General features: G+C 41.6%; 1 protein-coding gene across 1 annotated transcript in view; it reads left to right on the forward strand.

Annotated features, from left to right (window-relative positions):
• The first annotated feature begins 17,710 nt into the window (after window positions 1–17,710).
• Window positions 17,711–25,967, forward strand: part of BAZ2B (bromodomain adjacent to zinc finger domain 2B) — a 426,898-nt gene continuing 418,641 nt past the window's right edge. The window contains 1 exon segment of the mRNA XM_040357901.1: window positions 17,711–17,956. The gene's annotated coding sequence lies outside the window, so the exon portion shown is untranslated.

A 25,967-nucleotide genomic window follows, 5' to 3' on the forward strand; every position in this document is an offset into this window, starting at 1 on the left:
ATAACACACAAGTCTAAATGGGCCTTTAAAGAAAAGTATGGGGTTTTGTTTTTCTCCAGAAGTATACTTACCTTGTTCCGATGCTGCATCTGTCACCTGCTGGCTCCAACACTAAGAGCCAAGCGTTCAAACACAGCTGATTGCTCAGTTCTTAGGACTCCCTGACATTGTCAGTCACCAGCTCTGTGCTCTGCCCCCCCCCACCCCCCCCCACACACTCATTGGATTGGAGCGCTGGGCTGTGGAGGGGGCGGGAGTGGCCCACTCAACCTCTCAGCGCGTCAGTGAGAGGCTGAGCCTGGTGCCGATCGAGGCATCTGGGTGGATCCTGACTCCATTGTCGTAATCTTGCCCGAGTCTGGACTGGCTCTGTGACGTCAGCTGAAAACATGAGTTACATAGATAGTCCGGTTGAAAAAAGACACAAGTCCATCTAGTTCAACCAAAAAAAAAAGAAATAAAACAATCCCATATACAAAATCCTTCACCCCCAGTGGATCCAGAGTAAGGTGAAAAACCCCAGCAAAGCATGCTCCAATTTGCTACAGCGGGGGAAAAAATTTCTTCCCGGTCCCCCGAGAGGCAACTGGATTTTCCCTGGAAAATCAGGTGACAGGAGTGCAGAATGAACTGCACTGCTTTGATCCACAAGAGAAGTATAGACAAACAAGCTTTGGCTGTACTTCTCCTTTAAAATCAGTTGACAGCTTTGTGAATTAGATGCAGTATGTGGGTTGCATTAAACATGCAAAGCCATTGAACTCGATTAAAAGATGCTGCAAGCAGGATTTTTTTCACACGCAGCACTTTGGGAAAGCATGTTTTTGTATGCACTTTTTGCCGTCTTTTTGCTTTACATAAAACAAATGCGCCAAAGAAGCTCTTTGTAAACATTTTTGAGCATTGAGCTTTGCACATTTTAACCACTTCCATAAAGTAGGATGTCTTATGACGTCCTGGAGTTTAATGGGGGATATCTCCAGGGCCGCCATCAGGAATTATGGGGCCCCTTACACAGCTTCAGGCATGGGCCCCCCTGGGGGGGGGTACTGCCGCCTGAAATTGAGAAGCGAGGCAAGGTGGGTGCCGCCACTAATTGAAAAAATTGCGAAGCGGTGGGGGGGGGGGCATTTACAAAAAAAATATATATAAAAAATTATAAAAAAGGGGGGGGGGAGATTAGCCATCCGGGGCCCTGGGGACCTATATGCCCTTTAATAAAAAAAATAAAAAAATATATATATATATATATATATATATATATATATATTACAAAAAAAGGGGGTTGCCATCTGGGACCATGGGGACCTCTTGTCGTTTTAATAAAAAATAAAAAAATAAACCTCTGGGCCCTTTAATACAAAATAAATACAAAAATATATATAATTTTTTATAAAAAATAAATAAAAAAAAGGGGGGTTGCCATCCGGAGCCCTGGGGACCTCCAGGCCCCTGGACATCTCTGGGCCCTTTAATAAAAAAAATATATATAAAAAAAGGAATAAAAAAGAAAAATTAAAAAAAAAAAAAAAATGTGTATAATTTTTTTTTTTTATAAAAAAAAAGGGGGGTTGCCATCCGGGGCCCTGGGGACCTCCGGGCCCCTTACAGGTGTACTGCCTGTACCCCCCTGATGGCGGCCCTGGATATCTCAATAATGCCTGCAGCTACAGGCATCATTCAGAGATCCTTCTCTTCAGGAGGCGATTCATAAGAATGATCAAAGCGGCAGTTCCACCACTTGATCATTCTTATAGGCAGCGGAAGGGGAGAAAGAATCGGCCAGTGCCGGATGGGGAGGATAGAGATTTCCGGTGACCAGATGGTCACCGGTCATCTCTATGACTGTCGGAGGCCCGGGTGCGACGTTATGACGTCACACCCGGGTACCCGGAAGTAAACAAAGCGGCTGACAGCATGAGATCTGTGAATTTTTTTTCCCGATGTCATGCTTTCCAGCCTGGAGGAGAGATGTGGGGTCTTATTGACCCTGCATCTCTCCATAAAGAGGACCTGTCACACACTATTCCTATAACAAGGGATGTTTACATTCCTTGCAAAAGGAATAAAAGTGATAATTTTTTTGTGTAAAAATAAAAAAATGAAATAAAATAAAAAAATAAAATAATAAAAAAAAATTAAAATGCCCCTGTCCCCAGTAGCTCGCACTCAGAAGCGAGAAAACTCCAAACTCAGAAGTCCCGCCCACATATGTTAACGCCGTTCAAACCACACATGTGAGGTATCGCCACGTGCTTTAGAGCAAGAGCAATAATTCTAGCACTAAACCTCCTCTATAACTCTAAACTGGTGGTAACCTGTAAAAAAAATTTAAGTTATGGAGATTTTTAAGTACCGAAGTTTGGCGCCATTCCATGAGTGTGCGCAATTTTAAAGCGCGACAAGTTAGGTATCTATTTACTAGGCGTAACATCATCTTTCACATTATACAAAAAATTGGGCTAACTTTACTGTTTTGTTATTTTTTAATTCCTGAAACCGTTTTTTTTTCCAAAAAAAAGGCGTTTGAAAAATGATTGCGCAAATACCGTGCAAGATAAAAAGTTGCAATGACCTCCACTTTATTCCATAGGGTGTCTGCTAGAATAATATATATAAAGTTTGGGCGTTCTGAGTAATTTTCTAGCAAAAGAAAATATGATTTTTACATGAAGGAGAGAAGTGCCAGAATTGAACACACACCTCCTTGCCCTGTTGGGGATTTGCGCACATTAATGGAACGCTAAGATGCGAATGTGACCCTAATGGCACCGGTCTGAATGGGCCCTAAATGGTAATGGTGTGAACCAACCCATAGCTAGAAATTCAAAGCCAATGTTCCCAGGAGCCAATAACAGTCCTCATAGTGATTTCAGGCTGGACTTTTTTATGTAAATATGTTTTTTATTTTAGTTACAACAGATAGAAAAAGATATACAGTATATACATTCATCTGTATCACAATGTTTGATATAATACAATATGTGCAGAAAGAACATTGTCTACACTCTTTTATCCTGACATTTTGTTATAGCTATAATGACAATATTCATCAAACACATTGCCAGCTTAAAAAAAGCAATTATAACCAAGGCAGTAATTATCACTTCAAACGTCAACATAATAAACTGAGATACCAGACTGCCCATATAAATGGTCTTAAAGAGTTTAATCAACTAAAGCTCACCATACAGGTTACAATCTGACTGTACAATCTTCTTCAGATTTGCTAAAACTAACTCTAAACTGCGGTGAGCTTTAGCCGGGGGTCACTATTGCACTGTATTGTGACCACTGAAATTAATGTGGATTTTTAACCACTTGCTTACTGGGCACATATACCCCCCTCCTGCCCAGGTGAAATTTCAGCTTCCGGCACTGCGTCGCTTTAACTGACAATTGCGCGGTCGTGCGACGTGGCTCCCAAACAAAGTTGGCGTCCTTTTTTCCCCACAAGTAGAGCTTTATTTTGGTGGTATTTGATCACCTCTGCGTGTTTTTTTTTGTGCTATAAACCAAAAAAGAGCGATTTTTTTTAAAAAAAAAACAATATTTTTTTACTTGTTGCTATAATAAATAGCTCAATTTTTTTTAAAAAACTTTTTTTTTCTCAGTCTAGGCTGATACGTATTCTTCTACATATTTTTGGTAAAAAAAAAAATCTCAATAAGCGACTGGTTTGCGCAAAAGTTATAGGGCCAGATTCACCAAAGAGATACGACAGCGTATCTCCTGATACGCCGTCGTATCTCTGTGTTAGGGCCGTCCTAACTATGCGGCTGATTCATAGAATCAGTTACGCATAGCTAGCCCTAAGATCTTACTGTCGGATCTTAAGGATGCAATTCTAGGCCGGCCGCTAGGTGGCGAGGCCATTGCGGCCGGCGTAGAATATGCAAATGCAGGGCTTTTTTTCAGGGGGAACTTGGGGGAACTCGGTTCCACCACCTCTGGCTCAGACCCTTTGGTGCCTGCTCACCACAATCACTTGTAAACACAGAAGTCTGGTTTCTGTGTTTACAAGTGACAGCTTTGTAACCCCCTGAACTCTGCATTCTGTATGTAATGCAATTCTGGTATTTAATGCCCCTTTAAGACCCTTCTACTGTTTGTTAAATCTGAACAGGTCGTGGTTGAGTTCCTGCACCTATTTTCTGAGAAAAAAAGCTCTGTGCAAATGAATACTTACGGCGATCCCCGAACATCTGAACGGCCCGTCAATCTAACTGTACGTCGTTTCCGTCGAGTTGCGCCGCGTAAAATTAGGGCTTAGCCCTAGTTGTCCTAAGCCATGTTAAGTATGGCCGTCGTTCCCGCGACGAAATTTAAAAATCAACGTAGTTTGCGTAAGACGTCCGTGAATGTCGCTGGACGCCATTTACGTTAACGTCTAAGCAAATGACGTTGGTGCGACGTCATTTAGCGCAATGCACGTCGGGTAATTTACCCGACGGAGCATGCGCAGTATGCTCGGCGCAGGAACGCGCCTAATTTAAATGGTGCCCGCCCCATTTGAATTGGGCGGGCTTGCGCTTAGCAAATTTACGATACACCGCCGCAAGTTTACAGGTAAGTGTTCTGAGAGTCAGGCACTTACGCTGTAAACCTGTGGCGGTGTAACGTAAATCACATACATTACGCTGCCCAGGAGCAACGTAATTATATGTGAATCTGGCCCAGAGTGCCTACAAAATAGGGGACAGAATTATTATTATTTTTTATCATTTGTTTTTTTACCAGTAATGGCGGCGATCTGCAATTTTTTATTGGGACTGCGACATTATGGCGGACATATCGGACACATTTTTGGCACCATTCACATTTATACTGCGATCAGTGCTATAAATATGCACTAATTACTGTATAAATGTGACTGGCAGGGAAGGGGTTAACACTAGGGGTGAGGAAGGGGTTAAATGTGTACCCTGCATAGTGTTTCTAACTGTGGGGGAAGGGGACTGACTGGGCGAGGTGACCGATCCATGCGCCTGGCCCCTAAGCTACATGTATGGATTTCAATGTTTTTTTTTAAGCACATGATTAGATCCTGAGGCTCTGATTGACTTCAAGAAAGGGAGGGCTTGGGGCGCAGAGCACTGCACCCTGAGCCCACCCAGTTGTGTGACGATAGTGAATTAATATTCGCTATTTTCTTCCTAATAGTTCAACAGTGAGTTGGCCCACCCTTTGCAACTATAACAGCTTCAACTCTTCTGGGAAGGCTGTCCACAAAGGTTTAGGAGTGTGTCTATGGGAATGTTTGACCATTCTTCCAGAAGTTTATTTGTGAGGTCAGGCACTGATGTTGGATGAGAAGGTCTGGCTTGCAATCTCTGCTCTAATTAATCCCAAAGGTGTTCTATCAGTTGAGGTCAGGACTCAACCTAGTATGCAGGCCAGTCAAGTTCCTCCACCCCAAACTCGCTCATCCATGTCCTTGTGCTGTGGGAAGGAGTTAACCAGTAGGGGGCAGGGAAGGGGCTAAATGTGTCCTAGGGAGTGATTCTAACTGTGTGGGGGCAGGGCTTACTGTGACACGACACTAATCACTGCTCCCGATTACAGGGAGCAGAAGATTAGTGTCCTATCACAAGGCAGAACACGATCGCGAGCACCCTGCGGATATCAAGTCCGCGGGACCCGTGGTCACAGAGCTTGCGACCTACGCGCGCCTGCAATGTCGTCTCTTAAAGCGGATGTACGGGTACATCCAAATGCACAGCCGAGCCATTCTGACGAAACTCTTTATCTTATGTACTTGTTCCTCATCAGTGAGTCAGATGCTGCTGAAGCCACAGCATATCTATAAAAAAAACTCTGGCGACAAGCATTTTAAGTAGAAGAGGTCAGCAGTGGTACGCTGCATATATCATGACAGGTGTACTTTAACAGAAATGATTCGCATCCTCTGAAATAAGCACACAGCCTCCCCTCTGTGATGAGAACGCCAGCTGTTTACAGCTACTAGTCGTAAAATGAATAAAAAGAGCATGAGCATTTTTTAGAGGTTTTTACCTCCCTTTTATTTTGGGGTCATCCGAACAGTCTGCAGGGTCATCAAAGGATTAATGAGCTTTAATTAATCTACTGGTGAGTTGGGGTGAGATCAGTTTGATGGAACCCAACCCTCAGTGCCTAGGATTGCCACCTTTTCTTCAAGACAATCCTGAACATTTTAGCAGCCTGTGATACCTTTGGGGGCCCCAAGGACGGTAGTAATGCAGTGCACATAGCGTGCCGCAGAGAACAGTGGGTGTGGCCAAATTGCTCTTGCTGACATCATCGCCCTGCCCCCCAGTTATGCCGAACCTGCCCCCAGACTTGCCCGCAGCTCCCGGGCGGCTACAGATTGATGTGTGACTATCTTGTTTTTTTGGGGGGGCCACAGCCAGACCTGAATAATGTGAGTTTCAGTCAGCGTGAAACCTGGACATATGGTTGAAAACCCGGATGGTCCGGGTGAATCCTGGACAGGTGGCAACCCTATCAGTGCCTAAGTCACAAGGACACAGAGACCTGTACAACGTGAATGTGTCCCACCTGGAGCTGCGTGCAGGCAGCCTATAAAAAAGGGAAAGAAGATGCAGCGGCTGTACAGACTCACCTACACAGCTGAGCTTGACAGGCATGTAGGGTCAAATGCATGGTCTACCGAATACAGACAGAGTATATTCGGGCCACACACCTGCCCATGTATACCTGTCAAACTTGTGCGGGCAAGGCAGCCATCACAAATTTTGGGGCCCTTACACAGCTTTAGGCAGGGACCCCCTGGAGCAGAGAACTGGAAGGGGGGGGGGGTGACGAAGAAAGTGTAATCTCTTCTCTGACCCGGGATAATAAGCAGGGGGGGGGGCCTGGGGACCATGGGCCCCTTACAAGTGTAATGCAGAAAAAAATTATGGGAGTTAGGCCGGCCGGGCCTGTAAGGGGCCCTAGGGACCATTAAAGGTGTAATGCAAAAAAAACATCATTTTTTTTCATTTAAAAAAATAAAACGGGAGGGGGGGCAGCCGGGCCCCTGGGGACCATCGGGCCCCTTTCAGGTGTAATGCCTGTACCCTCCTGATGGCGGTGCTGCATGCTGATAATTCTGTACACCTAATTCAACATTTCGGAGCCGCACAGGACCCCTTCATCAGGCATGTGATCTGTGTGTGTGTGCCATGCCTGACAAAGGGGTCCTGCACAGCTCCGAAAAGTCGCACTACACTGTTTGTGATGTGATCTTTCTTCAATAAAAAACACTTGGATGCTATTGAAGATTCTAGGTGTGCCGGCGAATATTTCCATTCTGTCGTGTATGCTCCAGTATCCAGCTGGTGGTAGCTGCAGCACCCAATACTTTTGACAGCCCATTCCAGGAATGTGTGTGATGGCAATATGTACTGTTGTTTTAAACCATGCAACCCCCAAACAATGAGAATTATAAAGAAACTTCAAAGAGCTAACACAAGTGTTAACCACTAAGGTTAGGCCAGCCATACACGGTTTGAATTGTTTCAGACCTTTATCGATTGATAAACTTGGGTACAACCAGCCTGCTGGATTCTCTTGCGATTGTTGCTAGCGGCTGATTCGCTTGCGATAATCACTGTCTTTCCCAGTGGGGACAGCCCCCCCCCCCCCCCGTGGAATCATGGAAAGAAAATTCCTGATGATATTCTGACAATTGTGTGATGGAAGGGTTTTGTCGGATAATCCGTCCATCTGTATGCTCTATTGGACAAATGTTGGATGTGCATGCTCTCAAATTGTACGACAACAAATGTGTTCCGTCGGATTATCTGATCGTATGTACACAAGTCCGTCGGACTAAAATCCAAAGTACAAACACGCATGCTCTGAACCAATGCTAACCATCCGACAACATTAGCAGAAGTTGCCCAAAGGGTGGCGCTAAAAATCTGAAAAACCACGTAGTTTGGTATATGTTGGCTGAAAAAGTTCTGCCGTCTGTATAAGAAACAAATTTACAGGCAACGCCCTTCGGACAAAAATCCACGGATTTGTCCGATGGAAATCCGCTCGTGTGTACAAGGCATTCGTTTCATACTTGAGCGTCTTTTTTTTTTTAGAATATTTTTTGTGCACATTTGTAAACAAATTTTCAGGCTTTAGCATTTTTATTTTAGCCAATTCATAGACGATTACTGAACACGATCGGAATTTTCCATCGGGAATTCCGACCATGTGTATGCCCCACCGGAGTAATTCCATGGGAAATTCCAATGAATTCCATCGGAGTTTAGATAGAGTTTAGATAGAGAACATGGGCCAAATCCTCAAAAATCCTGCCTAACTTATCTTTTCCCATTTAAGTTACACTGACTTAAAATTTCTACCAAAGGGCCATATTCTTAAACAAGTTACGTAGGCGTATCAGCAGATACGCCTACGTAAGTCCGTTTCCTATGTTTAAGTGTATTCTCAAACTGAGATACACTTAAACATGCCTAAGATACGACGGCTTGCGCCGTTGTATCTTAGGCTGCAATATTTACGCTGACCGCTAGGTGGCGGTCAGCGTAGAATATGCAAATGACTAGTCACGCCAATTCTCTAACGTACGCTTGCCCGCCGTAGTGTTTTAACGTCGTTTCCGTAAGCGATACGCGGCGTAAAGATAAAGATGCCCCCTAGGTGGCGTACTCAATGTTAAGTATGGCCGTCGATCCCGCGTCGAAATTTCAAAATTTAACGTCGTTTGCGTAAGTCGTCCGTGAATGACGCTGGACGCCATTTACGTTACAGTCAAAACAAATGATGTCCGTAAGACGTCATTTAGCGCAATGCACGTCGGGTAATTTACCCGACGGAGCATGCGCATTACGATCGGCGCGGGAGCGCGCCTAATTTAAATGATCCACGCCCCCTGCCAGGATCATTTGAATTAGGATGGCTTACGCGGGTGGACTTTAAGCGATGCCGCCGCAAGTTTACAGGTAAGTGGTTTGTGAATCAGGCACTTGCCACTTAAACTTGCGGCGGAGTAACGTAAAGTACATACGTTCCGCCGCCTTAGATGTATAAGAATATGGCCCAAAGTGCCCGATCCACAAAGCACTTACCTAGAAATTTCAGGCCGTGTAACTTAAATGTCTCCGGCGCAAGGCGGTCCTCTTCTGCAGGGGGCGATGACAATTTAAATGAGGCGCGCTCCCGCGCCGGCCGTACTGCGCATGCTCGTGATGTAATTTTCCCGACGGGCAGCGTGCGAAATTACGCTACGTCGGGCTTTGTGGATTGCGACGGGACAATAAAGTTGCGTTGGGTAAAAAAAAAGTTACGCGCCGGGAAAAAAAATTCAAAATTAAAAAAAAAACGCGGCGATCGAAAAAAAGATCTGTTTTTACAAGGTGTTACTAGTTTACACTTTGTAAAAGCAGAACTAATTTTATGTATGCAAACGTAAACTTACGCAGAAAACACAAAGCTGAAAAGCTTTGTGGATCTCCATAAGTCCTCATTTGCATACGCAAAGCGGCATTTCGACTCGAAATGCCCCCAGCGGCGGATGCGTTGCTGCATCCTAAGATCCGACAGTGTAAGTCTCTTACAGATGTCAGATCTTCTGCCTATCTTTGGAAAACTGCTTCTGAGGATCAGTTCCAAAGATAGGCACAGGGATACGCAGGCTGAACAGCAGTTCCGCCTGCGTATCCCTTTTGAGGATTTGGCCCCATGTTCTCTTTTACTCCAATGGAATTCCGTCGGAATTCCGATGTGATTTTGGTCGGACAAAGGTCCCATCGTGTGTACGGGGTTTAAGAGAATTTTATTTTTTTCAGATGCGCCCACTGAAGTCTGTAGGGACCAAAAATGCACAGCGCTGCCCCAAAGAAGCTCATGCACTTTTCTGAGAGACAAGCAACACAATATTCAGGTGTAAATGGCACCACTGAATATAATGGGAATCTTGCTGTTACAGCGATTCGGGAAAAACACACTTCATGTCGCTCAGGTGTGAACTTTTGCAGTTTGGCTGAAACGTGTTGACATTTGTGGCCGTCATTTGCAGCTCGCCAATAAACACAAGATTGCAGAGTATACACCGAAATTCCAGCGTTGTCTTTGCTTATGTGAACCAAGACTAAAGTCTCGTACACACGACCGAGTTTCTTGGCAAAAACCAGCAAGAAACTTGCTGTGAGATATTTTTTTGCCGAGGAAACGGGTCGTGTGTACATTTTCGTTGAGGAAACTGTCGAGAAACTCGACAAGCCAAAAAGGGAGCAAGTTCTCCATTTCCTCGACGGGAATAGAGAAACTTACCTTGTCGAGTTCCTCAACAGCCTAACAAGGAACTCGACGAGGAAAACGATGTGTTTCGCCCGTCAAGTTCCTCGGTCGTGTGTACAAGGCTTAAGGCCTCGTACACACGACCGAGGAACTCGTTGGGCGAAACACATTTTTCCTCGTCGAGTTCCTTGTTAGGCTTGTCGAGGAACTCAACAAGCTTGCTTTGCGTACACACTGTCAAGACAAAATCTCCTCGTTCTCAAACGCGGTGACATACAACACATACAACGGCAGGGGAAGTTCGATTCCACTGACACAACTCTTGGGGCTGCTTTTGCTAATCTCATGTTACTGCGTGTTAAGTAAAAGTTTGGTAAGAGACGATTTGCACTTTTCAGTCTGTTACAGTGAGACAAATGTGTTATCTCCATTACAAATGCTACTTTTACTCCCGTCTCATACTTTATTCTGAGCAAGCGCGGGTTTCTTAGCATACACACGCTCGAGTTTGTCGTCGAAAACCAGCCCGACGAGGAACACGACGAGCAAATTCAGACTCCTGTCGGGGAAAAAGAGAACTTGCTCTCCTCTTTGCTCGTCGAGTTCCTCGACAGTTTCCTCGATGAAAAACGTACACACGACCGGTTTCCTCGGCAAAAAAGCTCTCCCACCAAGTTTCTTGATGGATTCTGCCGAGGAAACCGGTCGTGTGTACGAGGCCTCAGACCAAAGAGCAATCCAACTAAACTTCAAACCCCCAGTTTACAGATGATATTGGGCATCCTCTAAACTTATGTCTATCCGAACATCAAACTCAAGCTCTGTTTTATTCCAATTTGCTGTGAGCTGGGTCATTTATGTGAGTTGCAAGAATGACTTGGCCCACAGCGCATTAGAGTAAAAAAAAGGAACCTGAGTTTAGAGTTCGACTAGAGATGAGTTTGGAGGACACCCAAGCTCATCTCTTTGGAGCATAAGTGCTAACTACTAAGCCACTATGCCACTCATACCTGAATATAGGATACTAAAAAAGGGCAGAACTTTTTTTTATTGTTTACAAACTATTTTTATTGGGTACAAAAAGGTGGTACAAAGAGAGTTGTCATATGCCAAGATAAGTACAGTACAAGCGATTTACATATAAGGAAAAAAAGGGCAGAACTTGAAGGGCCATCTGCATGAAAGTGTCCCAACCTCTTTACCCTGATCCTTTCTTATTATCCTTTAAGATTGTGCAACCTATAATGCCGCGTACACACGATCGGTCCATCCGATGAGAACGGATCGATGGACCGTTTTCATCGGTTAACCGATGAAGCTGACTGATGGTCCGTCGCGCCTACACACCATCGGTTAAAAAAACGATCGTGTCATAACGCGGTGACGTAAAACACAATGACGTGCTGAAAAAAAAATAAGTTTAATGCTTCCAAACATGCGTCAACTTGATTCTGAGCATGCATGGATTTTTAACCGATGATTGTGCCTACTAACGATCGTTTTTTTCCCATCGGTTAGGAATCCATCGGTTAAATTTAAAACAAGTTGGCTTTTTTTTAACCGATGGCGCCCACACACCATCGGTTTGGACCAATGAAAACGGTCCATCAGACCATTCTCATCGGTTTAACCGATCGTGTGTACGTGGCATAAGACCAATACGGAGTCCAAGTAAAGATGAAGCACCTGATTGCCATAGGTTACAGAACATCTTTTCTCTTTATACATCAAAAGTAATACAACATATAAATCAAACTGGCAAGACCAATGAGCAGTACAACTACTGCACAAAACTGTTTGTACAACTAATAAAAGACAAACTGTAAAGAAAAATAACATACAAAATATGGCTAAGACCAATGAGAAGTCCAACTAAACTTCAAACACCTGGTTGTAATGGGTTACATAATATCTTTCATCTTTAAACATCAAAAATAAATATAATCTATAAGACATATTCACAGCCTTACATGTAGAGCACAAAACCGTTTGTACAACCATACAAAAGACAAACTGCAAGATAACAATGTAAAAGGAAAAGTAACAAAACATATAAAACATACTGCCAAGACCAATGAGTACAACTAAACTTCAAAAACCTGGCTGTGATGGTAAGTCTGTAAGTCTAACATGTTTTCCTCTTTATTCATCAAAATTTAAAATAACATATATACGAAAAATTCCCATACTTAAAGAGAAAAAAACTGTGTTTACTATAATCAAAATAAATAATAAAACAATATAAACTCTAAGAACCCATTACAGCAGCAATAATGGTGGGATAAACACAATAAAGATAAAAAAGAAAAAATTGCGCTAAAAGTCCAAAGAAGTGCTAAATGGTTGAGTCCAAGAAAAGGACTATTTGGAAATAGACTTCCTGAATCCAAAGTACAAGATAAATTGAATGCTTACCAAAAAAGCAAGCCAATCGAGTGATTGGCTAAACCCAGCCCAGGTCTTTGGTTAGTACACCAGTACCAACTCCTCCAATATAGATGGATCTTTAGCAGATGGGGAATTGACTCCACAGATTGCGTAAAAAAGGGGAAAGAAAAAAACATAGCGTGAGCCTGCCAAAACGAGTGACCCTTATGATAGGATCAATAACATGGGGTGTAGGAGACACAAATACACCCAGTGTCCACAATATGTATAAGTGTAAGATATCCCCTTACCAGACAAGAGATGTTAACCAGCAAAAAGGTCAGGACAAAACAGAAGACATATAAATCCACTGTAATGTGAGCCGCCACCATACAGGTAATCTCCTTACCAGATCCAAAAACTTGTGCACATTAATGGGTATGAGACCACTACAGGCTGACGATAGCGGGGGTACGTGCTGATGTCACCACGTTCGCAGGACGGGAGCTTTTGTATTGCAGCCAGCCGGCTTCATTTTTACATTTTTAATCTTATCGTGTTTTTAAGTAAGGCCCATTTCACACGGGGCGGATCGCTCCAATGATCCCCGCTGAGCCGGCGGATGACAGGGCGGTCCCCGCACACTGTGCAGGGACCGCCCTGTCTTTTCTCCACTCTCCCCTATGGGAGACAGATGGAAAAGTAGGTTTTTCCTCCTTCATACTTTGGCGGATCGGAGCGGGTCGATGTCATGTGAAAGAGCCCTAAGTGTATTCCTTTTTTTACAATAAATGTATCGATGGTACTGCACTATTAGTCATTTCTTCTTGGGCACTCTCCATATCTACGAGCCGTACGAAAGTGGAGGTTGTAGCAGTGAGAGTCTGCATCTATCGTCCATATTGTGGACACTGGGGGGTAGATCCACAAAGAAATTACGCCGACGTATCTACTGATACGCCGGCGTAATTTCAAAATTCCCGCGTCGTATCTTTGTTTTGAATCCTCAAAACAAGATACGACGGCATCTCGGCTAGATCCGACAGGCGTACGTCTTCGTACGCCGTCGGATCTAAGATGCAATTTTTTGGCGTCCACTAGGTGGCGTTCCCGTCGTAATCCACGTTGAGTATGCAAATGAGCTATTTCCGACGATCCACGAACGTATGACCGGCCGTCGCATTTTTTTACGTCGTTTCCGTTCGGCTTTTTCCGGCGTATAGTTAAAGCTGCTATATGGTGGCGTACTCAATGTTAAGTATGGCCGTCGTTCCCGCGTATAATTTTGAAAATTTTATGTTGTTTGCGTAAGTCGTCCGTGAATGGGGCTGGACGTTCAGGTCGAAACCAATGACGTCCTTGCGATTTCATTTGGAGCAATGCACCCTGGGAGTTTTTACAGACGGTGCATGCGCAGTTCGTTCGGCGTGGGGACGCGCTTCATTTAAATGAAACACGCCCCCTACCCGCCGAATTTGAATTCCGCGCCCTTACGCCGCGAGAGATACGCTACGCCGCCGTAACTTATGGCGCGGATTCGTTGAGGATTCAAACCAACTCAAAGTAAGTTACAGCGGCGTAGCGTATCTTAGATACGCTGCGCCCAGCGCAGATGTATGTGGATCTGCCCCTGGGTGTATTTGTGTCTCCTACACCCCATGTTATTGATCCTATTATAAGGGTCACTAGTTTTGGCAGAACCACGCTATGTTTTTTTCTTTCCCTTTTTTTACGCAATCTGTGGAGTCAATTCCCCATCTGCTAAAGATCCATCTATATTGGAGGAGTTGGTACTGGTGTACTAACCAAAGACCTGGGCCAGGTTTAGCCAACCGCTTCATTGGTTTGCTTTTTGGTAAGCATTCAATTTATCTGGTACTTAGGACCCAGGAAGTCTTTTTCCAAATACTCCTTTTCTTGGACTCAACCATAAATGGTAAATGCTAAAGCACTTCTTTGGACTTTTAGCGCAATTTTTTATTTTTTATTTTAAATTCCCATACTTACATGTACAGCACAAAACTGTTTGTATAACCAAATAAAAGACAAACTGTACAGAAAAATTACATACCAAAATATGGCTAAGACCAATGAGAAGTCCAACTAAACTTCAAAACCTGGTTATGCATCCAAAAAAGAGCCTAAGGGGGCGATTCACTAAAGGCAAAAAGACTGCACTTTACAAAGCTTAGTAAATGAGGTAAAGCTTCACTTTGCATAGAATACTAAATCACATGCCAGGAAAAAAAAAAAAATTTTACTTGCACATAATTGGATGCTTAATTACTAACCTCTGGAGCAATTGCTTTTGCAAAGTGCACAGTCTATTTTTCTTTAGTAAATCAACCTCAGTACATATAAGACAAATTCCAAAAACTTACATGTAAAGCACAAAACTGTTTGTACAACCAGTGGTGGCCCACAAACCCCCGCCCCCAGTTGGTCACCAGGTCAGTTACCCAAACCACTCCCTCCAGTCGGTCACCTGCCCCGTACTAACCCTAACCCTAAAAAAAACTGTACAACCATAAAATAGACAAAACTGTAAGATAACCAGGGCTTTTTTTCAGGGGGAACTTGGGGGAACTCAGTTCCACCACCTTTGGCTCAGACCCTTTGGTGCCTGCTCACCACAATCACTTGTAAACACAGAAGTCTGGTTTATGTGTTTACAAGTGACAGCTTTGTAACCCCCCTGAACTCTGTACTATGTATGTAATGCAATTTTGGTATTTAATGCCCCTTTAAGACCCTTCTACTGTTTGTGAAATATGAACGGGTCGTGGTTGAGTTCCTGCACCTATTTTCTGAGAAAAAAAGCTCTGAAGATAACAATGTATGAAGAAAAATAATACAACATATAAGGCGTACCACCAGAACGATGAGAAGTCCAACTAAACTTTAAGCACCTGGTTGTTGTGGGTTACAGAACATCTTTCCTCCTTAGGCCTCGTACACACGACCGAGTTTCTCGGCAAAAACCAGCAAGAAACTTGCACCGGTCGTGTGTACATTTTTCGACGAGGAAACTGTCGAGGATCCCGTCGAGCCAAAAAGAGAGCATGTCTTCTTTTTCCTCAACGGGAATGGAGAAACTTGCCTTGTCGAGTTCCTCGACAGCCTAACAAGGAACTCGACGAGGAAAACAATGTGTTTTTCGCCCGTCAAGTTCCTCGGTCGTGTGTACGAAGCTTTATACATTATAAATAAAGACAATAAATGAGATAAACTCCCATACTTACAAGTACAGCACAAAACCTGTACAACCATACAAAAGACAATGGGCCAGATTCTCGTAGATTCTGGCGTAGCGTAGCGTAAGCTATTTACACTACGCCGCCGCAACTTGCTGGAGCAAGTGCCATATTCTCCAAGCACTTGCTCCGTAATTTGCGGCGGCGTGGTGTAAATGGCCCGGCGTATCCCCGCGTAATTCAAAGGGGGCGGCTTGTATTTAAATTAAGCGCGCCCCCGTGCCGAACAAATTGCGCATGCGCCGGCCTTAAACGTAGGCCACTGCGCATGCTCCGTAGTACGCCAAAATACATTGGTTGCGACGTGAACGTAATTACGCACAGCCCTATTCGCGACGAGTTACGTAAACGACGGAAAAACCCGACGCTGTCCCGACGGCCATACGTAAGGTTACCCCTCATATAGCAGGGGTAACCTTACGCTTACGGAAACGACGTAAACTACGGCAAAGCGGCGCAAAAACGTTCGGGAATCGGCGTATCGGCTCATTTGCATATGCAATGCTGAAATCGAAGTAAAAGCCACCTAGCGGCCAGCGTAGTATTGCATTTAGGATCCGACGATGTAAGTGACTTAGGCCCCTTTCACATGTCCGTTCCGCCTGTCCGTTCATTACAAGTCCGTTAACGGACTTGTAATGAATCCCTATGGGAACGCGTCCGTTAGCGGATGGAGCATCCGCTAGCGTCCGCGTCCGTCGGGATCCGGTTTTCGGATGGAAGAAAACCCTATTTTTCTTCCGTCCGGCGGAACGGAACTGATGCAGACGGACACACGGTCCGTCTGCATCCGGTTCCCCATAGGGCAGAGCGGAGCTGAGACAGGGCGGTCCCTGCACTGTGTGCGGGGACCGCCCTATCCGCCGAGAGCTCAGCGGGGATCCCCGCTGAGCTGACGGAGCGGAAAAAGAAACTGACAGGACGTGTGAAAGAGCCCTTACACCAGTCGGATCCTAGCCTAATTCCGGCGTATCTTGTTTTGAGAATACAAAACAATGATACGCCGGCGGGATTTTTGAATTACGCCGGTGTATCTGTAGATACACCGGCGTAATTCTTTTGAGAATCTGGCCCAATGTATAAGACAATTTCACATTCTTACAAGTACAGCAAAAAAAAAAAAAAACTGTACAACCATACAAAAGACAATATATAAGACAATTTCCCATTCTTACAAGTTCAGCAAAAAAAAAAACTAAATAAAAACAAACTGTACAACCATAAAATAGACAGAACTATAAGATAACAATGTATAAAGAAAATTAATACATGTAAGGCACACCACTAGAATATTGAGAAGTTCAACTAAACTTTAAGCACCTGGTTGTGATGGGTTACAGAACATTTTTCCTCTTTATACATCATAAATAAAGACAATATATATATATATATATATAGATAGATAGATATAAAATATATATATAAAATATAGATAGATAGATATATCTATAAAAGACAAATTCCACATGTATAGCACAAAACTGTTTTATAAGTATACAAAAGGCAAATAAAAATATAACAAAAAACAGGACGCAATATTGATACAAAACCTAAACAAAGGTGTATTTTTAAAACAAATTGTTACATTTACAGCAACAAAGTTGCCTGATTCTGTAAAGTGTAGCGATGTATTTTCCAGCAGACAGCTGTACTGTATTGCTGCGCAGACAGGGAAACTTAGAAAAGAGGTAAAAGCAGCATATAAAAGCATATAAACAGTATATAACCCATATTTTTCCCCTTCGCCTCCTTTGCAGGCTCCCTGGTTAACAGCAAGTTTCATTGTTAGAGAGGCTTGTTGGCTGACGTCACTTTTGGTTCATGAAGCTTTGCCTTGAAGTGAAGCTGAATAAAAACCTTGAGAAGAATCTCCTTCAATCTGCTGCAAGGAACTAAACAGACACACACACATAGAGGGAGCACAATTACACCCTCTTCCTTTATGTCCTTTCCCACCGCTCCTGGAGACACACAGCACACAAAAAGAGACTGGCAAGAGCAGCAGATAACCTTCCTTCACCTCTCTCTCCCCCTGATCCCCGGGCAAAGGAAGAGGGGGCACCCCCCTCCCCAAGGCACTGCTGGCTCTGGAGGTGAGTGATCTCTGGGCTGCAGCACCAGAGGGGTGCACTGACCTACAATTACTTACAAGTGGGGGGTCCCGACAGCCGCTGAAGGGGGTTCCCTGTTTCTAAAGACTTCTAAAGCTGGATTAAGAGGGGGGGCACCCCGTGATGGGGGTTAGGACTAGAGGCTTGCTGTAAATAGGGCATCAAGAAAGGGGGGTGAGAAAGAGAGAGGGGGGGGTCGGGCTGCAAAGGGGGCAGTTAGCTTCTAAGAAAAAAATTGCTGAAAGTTTCCCAGGGGTGCCCCCTGTCCCCTCCATGGCATCCTCTGCCCCCCTTAGTTTATGCCCTCAGCCTTCCCAGCCCCGGCTGTGTTCCTGTAGCCTCCAGCAGGCTGATCTCTCGGACACTGGCTGCTAATGCTGCTGCCTTCCCCCCTCCCTTCCCTTTCTCTCTATTTATGTTTGAATCTCTTCCCAACGGCCGCTGCCAGCACTGTGTCCCTGTCCCTTGTCGCCCAGTGTCCCCATGATCACCCCCCCACTCCCAGGAACCCAGCTTCCTAAACATGTCCTCTTCTCTGGCAGCACAGACCCTTAACCCTTCCTTCCCTGGCAGCCCAGCAAAGGGGTAGGGCTTACAGGGAGTAACCCTTTCCAGGTGGGTGCTGGGTGTACCCTTCTGGGACAGGACATTTTTAACCCCTGCGAGACCCACAGTATGCACACCTAGGCTGGATATATAGAGTATCCCTCTGTATATAGAGATCTGTCCAAATACAGATCTTATTTGGGATTATGTGTGGTTTATATTTGTATGTACTGAGGTCAGATGAAGACATACTGCTCATCCTCGTCTGCATATTTCTTATATAGAGTAATGCTTGTTCTGTCTGAAGATAAATCACTTTATTCTGGACGTGTTTCAACACAGTTCTTATTTCTGCCACATCTGCTGGTAGTTCTTTCCAAGTGTCTACTACTCTTTAGATGAAGCAGTCCTGTCTTTCATAGTGCTAGTCTTTTCTTGTGGATATCTTATTTATCTATGTTGACTATTATTTGTATTGCTATTATTGTTATTATCGTACCCTTTTTGTTTTTCTCCTGTTGATGTTAAATAATGTCAACAAAACTCTTTTTATTATTATTATTATTATTTTTTCTATTATTTGTATTATTATTGTAGTAGATATCAGGTATTCAGATTTTTTTTTTCCTGCTGGTAGCTCTTTCCAAGTGTCTACTACTCTTTAGATTAAATAGTCCTGTCTTCCATAGTGCTAGTTTTTTCTTTTGAATATCTTATCTATGTTGACTACATTATTTTTGATTATTATTATTTTTATTATTATTATACCCTAGTTTCCAGTTTCCATTTTCCCCTGTTGATGTTAAATAATGTCAACAAAACACTTTTTAATATAATATTATTATTTTTATATGATTATCTATATTGTAGATTTCAGGCATTCTGATATATATATATATATATATATATATATATATATATATATATATATATATATATATATATATATATATTTTTTGCTGGTAGATCTTTCCAAGTGTCTACTACTCTTTAGATGAAATAGTTCTGTATTCCATAGTGCTAGGTTTATCTTTTGAATATCTTATCTATCTATCTATCTATCTATCTATCTATCTATCTATCTATCTATCTATCTATCTATCTATCTTGACAAACTTATTTTTGATTATTATTATCATACCCTATTTTCCCTTTTTTCTCCTTTTTATTTTGAATAATGTCAACAATTCACTTTTTAGTATATTATTATTTTATTTTTATTTTTTTAAATAATTATTATTATCATTGTAGTATATTTCAGGTATTCAGATTTTGTTTGTGCTGGTAGCTCTTTCCAAGTGTCTACTGCTCTTTCGATGTAATAGTCCTGTCTTTCATAGTGCTATTTATTTTATGTTTAGTTTTTCTTTTATATCTAAACTATCTATCTATCTATCTATCTATCTATCTATCTATCTATCTATCTATCTATCTATCTATCACTTGTCTACATTTTCCCCCCTTTTTTTCTTGTTGAATACCTTATTTTTGATTATTATTATTATTATTATTATTATTATTATTATTATTATTATTATTCCCTTTATATTTTCCAGTTTCTCTTCTGTTGATGTTGAATAATGTCAACAAAACACTTTTTTATATTTCATTATTCTTTTTCTGTATTTTTATTATTATTATTACAATTATTATTTTTATTATTATTATTATTATTATTAATTATTTTTTTTAATTATTATTATTATTATTATTATTATTATTATTATCATTATTATTAATAATAACATTATTTTTATTATTTTTATTATTATTATTATTATTATTATTATTATTATTATTATTGTAGTAAATTCCATGTATACATATTTTTTTTTCTGCTGGTAGCTCTTTACAAGTATTTACTACTCTTTAGAAAAAATAGTTCTGTCTTCCATAGTGCTATGTTTTTCTATCTATCTATCTATCTATCTATCTATCTATCTATCTATCTATCTATCTATCTATCTATCTATCTATCTATCTATCTATCTAAGAACTACATTTATTTACAGAAAAATTATTTTTATTATAATAATAATAATTTATTTAATCATTTTAAATGTTTTATTTAACCAATGATGTATTCTATCTATCTATCTATCTATCTATCTATCTATCTATCTATCTATCTATCTATATATCTATTTATCTATCTATCTTCTGTCTATCTATACAACAAAACATCTTTCTATCTATACAACAAGACATCCTCTTTTGTATATTCCAGACATTCAGATTGTTTTTTTTCTGCTAGTAGTTGTTTCCAAGTGTGTACGTTTTAGATAAATTAGTATCTTTTACCATAGTGCTATTTTTCCTTGAGAATATCATCTACGTATCTGCTTACGTATTTATCTAATTTTCTTTTTTCCTTTTTCTTTTCCTTGTTTGAATACCTCTTTGGTAGTCCAAGTATTCAGGCGTTTTTTTTTTTTCTTGTGAAAAAACAGCCCAGTATTTAAGAGTAATTCAGTTCCCTTGAAAAAAAAAAAAAATCCCATATGTCTTGCAACTCAATGCCAGGAACATCTGCCAGTAACCTTAAACTGGTAATACTGCCGAATGACTCGTCCACCGCCTCTCCAAGCATCCCATTCATACCTATATGCTTTTAAAGCTCCATGTCCTGGGGTTAAGAGGGGTGTTGACTGAGTCTCTAACCCCACCTTCTGCTTTGCATAGCCAGCACCTCCCTAGTTAGTATCTCACGGGTTAAGTGAGGTAAGGCTACCTATAAAGTGAACCTTTTGCCAAAATCGCCACCACAATACTGTCCAAATGCCAGGACTGGTGCCAGGAGGGTAATGGGAATTGATAGGCAGGATCTGGAGGAAGGGGAGGGGGGAGGATGAGAGATGGATCTGTATGTAGAGCATCTGATCACTGCTCTGCCTTAGCTCTGCCCTCCTCATCTCTCCTACTCTTTTGTGTGTCTTGCTTGTACAGAACAGCAGCTGCCGACTGGTCGAGTTGTTGAAATTTATCCCTTTGTGTATATAACAATATCCTCCATTTTCCTTCTTTTTTCTTTTTTTTTTTCCTGCCCTCTAAACAACAAGCTATTCGCCATTTTGTATAATTTTATCTGGTCCGCTGCCATTTATTTCTCCTTCCCTTTGTGGATCAGAGGGCAATATTCATAACTTCTCCTGCTAGAGCAGGCTTAAAGTTTAGAATAACAAACGTGACATCCTTTAAAGTTTAACCAAGATTTTCACCAGAGTTCTGTCTACCTGCCAGTTGACTCTTTCAACTCTTTGGTCATTAAAAAAAAAAAAATGTATTAAGGCAATCAATTTATCAAGATGATTAATTCTTTTAATTAAGGCCTGGTTCACACTAGTGCGATTTTAGATGCAATTCGAGTTGCACATAATCGCATGACAAGGGAAATCATATTGGGGTTGATTTACCAAAACTGGAGAGTGCAAAATCTGGTGCAGCTCTACATAGAAACCAATCAGCTTCCAGATTTTTTTTTATATAGGCTAAATTGAATAAGCTGAAGTTAGAAGCTGATTGGCTACCAGGTTTTGCACTCTTCAGTTTTAGTAAATTAACGTTGTTTTTAAAGGTGCCTGTTAACAACAATGCAACACAGCACGGCGCAATTTTGGAAAAAGTGTCCTGTTTTACTCTTGTGCGATTCCAGGGCAACTTTGGACCCATATAGCTGGATTCAGATAGCTTTACGCCGGCGTATCAGTAGATACGCCGACGTAACTCTGAATCTACGTCGTCGTAAATTTAAGCGTATTCTGGAAACCAGATACGCTTAAATTAGGCTAAGATACGAGCGGCGTAAGTCTCCTACGCCGTCGCAATATTTACGCTGGCCGCTAGGTGGCGCTTCCGTTGAGTTTGGCGTAGAATATGCAAATGACTAGATACGCCGATTCAGAAACGTACGTGCGCCTGGTGGATTTTTTTTACACAGTTTCCGTACGTCTTTTTCTGGCGTAAAGTTAGTCGAACAAATAGCTGGCCTAGTCAATGTTAAGTATGGCCATCGTTCCCGCGTCGAAATTTGAAATTTTTACGTTGTTTGCGTAAGTCGTCCGTGAATGGAGCTGGACGTAATTTACGTTCACGTCGAAACCAATACATCCTTGCGGCGTACTGTGGAGCAATGCACACTGGGATATGTACACGGACGGCTCATGCGCCACTCGTAAAAAACGTCAATGACGTCGGGTCACCAATCATTTAAATAAAACACGCCCCCTCATCCTTATTTGAATTAGGTGCGCTTACGCCGGCCCCATTTACGCTACGCCGCCGTAAATTAGGAGGCAAGTGCTTTGTGAATACAGCACTTGCCTCTCTGACTTACGGCGGCGTAGCGTATATGCGATACGCTACGCCGCCTCAAAGTTATGCCAGTCTTGCTGAATCTGGCTAATAGAATATACAAACCACATCTAAAATGCAGCCAATCGCACAACATAATCGCTCTAAAGATCGGATCCAAATTGGATTGCAGTATTGTAAACTTAACTATATTTTCAATTTGTAATTTGTTTATATTTTAACAGATTTTTTATAGATGATATAGTCAGAGGTGTGCGCACAGTGTGTGCTGGGTGTGCCTGGGCACGCCCTAATCACCCTGTGCCCAGGCACACCCAGCACACACTGTGCGCCTGGGCAACCCCTAATCACCCTGTGCGATTCAGATTCCCCCTGCCGAACTCCCCTACCCCCCGTGGCAGCTGAGGCTACAGAGAAAAGCACTGGAGAATCTGTCCTCAGTCCCTTTCTTTGCTATTTCACCAAAGCCCCTCAATGGGGCTCCTAACAAATTATAAAAAAAAAAATTATATTGTAAAAATAAATAAAATTGTAAAAAATGAAAACAAAATAAAATAATAATAATAATAAAAAAAAAACGACGACACCAATCTCATCCCTACTGACGCCGTCCACTGCTCTACTGCGCATGTGTGTTTGAGCTTTGGGGTGCACATCCTAATGCAATAGACTGCGCACACCTATGGATATAGTATTGAGTGTGTGAATAAACTGAGTGTCCTGTGTGGAATGAAATAGTGCATTTTTTTTTTTTTTTTTAAAGAGGTGTTTTTTGCAGACCTGTCACATTTTATGACTTGTAAATGCAAGACCATTTGCCAATGCTAATTAGTTTAATTTTTATTTTTATGCACAATGCTGGTCTACCGCTGCATGCTACAGATGGCTGCACATAACTTATTTCTTGTAGCTGCTGACCTTGAATTATTTAATGTATAATGCATGGCTTATTATATTTCATGTCTCTTGATTTTTAATAATGGAGGAATTTTATGTAACGTTTAGTGGAGTTTTATGCAGAATGTGATTTTTTTCCCTGCCAGCCCTTGGCAGCAACTGAGTAAAAAAGTCACATCTTTATATTTGAAGGACAATTGCACTTTTCCCATATATATCTATATATAGATATATCTACCTATTTATATCTACCTCTATCTATCTATCTATCTATCTATCTATCTATCTATCTATCTATCTATAGATATCTATCTACCATATATATATTTCTATATATAGATATCTATCTATATATATATATAGATAGATATCTATATATAGATATATCTATCTATATATATATATATATATATATATATATATATATATATATATATATATATATATATATATATATATATATATATATATATATATAAAAAGGAATTTATAGACTAATATTTTGATCTTAGCTTAATCTAAATAACTTTATCAATGTATTTTAATTTTGTAATGGATACCTTGTTTCAGTTTATAGTTTGTAAATTTGTATGCACCTGGGGGCAGCCATGTTTGCATATAAAATGCTTGGTTTCCTGTTTGCAATGCTGAACAATGATTGGCCTTCACTGCAGCTCTCGTGCAACGCTGGTCACTTGACTGAAAGCAATAGATTTGCTATAGGCAGTCATTCAGAAAAAATGTTAGATGATAATCACATTCCCTGATATACAGATGTCCACTAGAGGGAGTGCTTTCAAATGTGTGAATGAAACACAAAAAGCTAAATATGAAACAGCAAGTATGGCTGATCTTTCGGGTAAACATTATCACAATTCAGAGTCCTTGTTGAAAATAAATGATGGGGGTAGGGCAGTCTATTATATATATATATATATACACATATGGCCAGATCCACGTAGCGCATCGTAATTTTATTCCGGCGTAGCGTATTGTAGTAACGCTACGCCGCCACAACTTTGAGAGGCAAGTGCTGTATTCACAAAGCACTTGCCTCTAAAGTTACGGCGGCGTATCGTAAATCTGCCGGCGTAAGGGCGCGGAATTCAAATGATAAAGATGTGGGCGTGTTTTATGTTAATTTTACTTGACCCAACGTAAATTACGTTTTTTTTTAACGGCGCATGCGCCGTCCGTGGGGGTATCCCAGTGCGCATGCTCCAAATTAAACCGCAACAAGCCAATGCTTTCGACGTGAACGTAATTCTACGCAAAGCCCTATTCGCGAACGACTTACACAAACAACGTAACATTTTCAAAATTCGACGCGGGAACAACGTCCATACCTAAGATAGGATACGCCTCATATAGCAGGGGTAACTATACGCCAAAAAAAGCCTTACGGAAACGACGTAAAAAAATGCGCCGGCCAGACGTACGTTCGTGGATCGCCGTATCTAGCTCATTTGCATATTCTACGCAGAAATCGACGGAAGCGCCACCTAGCGGCCAGCGTAAATATGCACCTTAGATCCGACGGCATACTAAGACGTACACCAGTCGGATCTAGCCCAGCTTCAGGCGTATCTTGTTTTGTGGATACAAAACAAAGATACGCCGGAGCAAACTGGAAGTTACGCGGCGTATCAAAAGATTCGGCGTCGTAACTTCTTCATGGATCTGGCCCATAGTGGTTAGCACTAGGGTCGGCTGTTCTAATCCCAACCACAACACTACCTGCCTGGAGTTTGCATGTTCTCCCTGTGCCTGTGCATGGGTTTCCTCCAGGTACTCCAATTTCCTCCCACACTCCAAAGACATACTGACAGGTTAATTGGGTCCTGTCTAAATGTGCCCTCGTATGTGTACAGTATGTATGATTGAACATTTGGGGCCTGAGATCGTAAGCTTCTTGAAGGCTGAGACTGATGTCATTGTACAATATATATGTAAAGCACTGCATAAATTGGTGACACTATATAAGTACCTGTAATAAATAAAAATATATATATACACATATATATATATATATATATATATATATATATATATATATATATATATATATATATATATATATATATATATGTGTGTATATACATATATATATATATATATATATATATATATATATATATATATATTTGTTTTACTTGTGCTGCTTCTTGCTTGTTCAAACCTTTGGAGCAGCTGGTTTAATTTTTTAACTTCTATCTCTAATGGGAAAACATAAGATAGA

This window comes from Rana temporaria, chromosome 6, assembly GCF_905171775.1.
Source record: "Rana temporaria chromosome 6, aRanTem1.1, whole genome shotgun sequence".
NCBI classification, from domain to species: domain Eukaryota; kingdom Metazoa; phylum Chordata; class Amphibia; order Anura; family Ranidae; genus Rana; species Rana temporaria.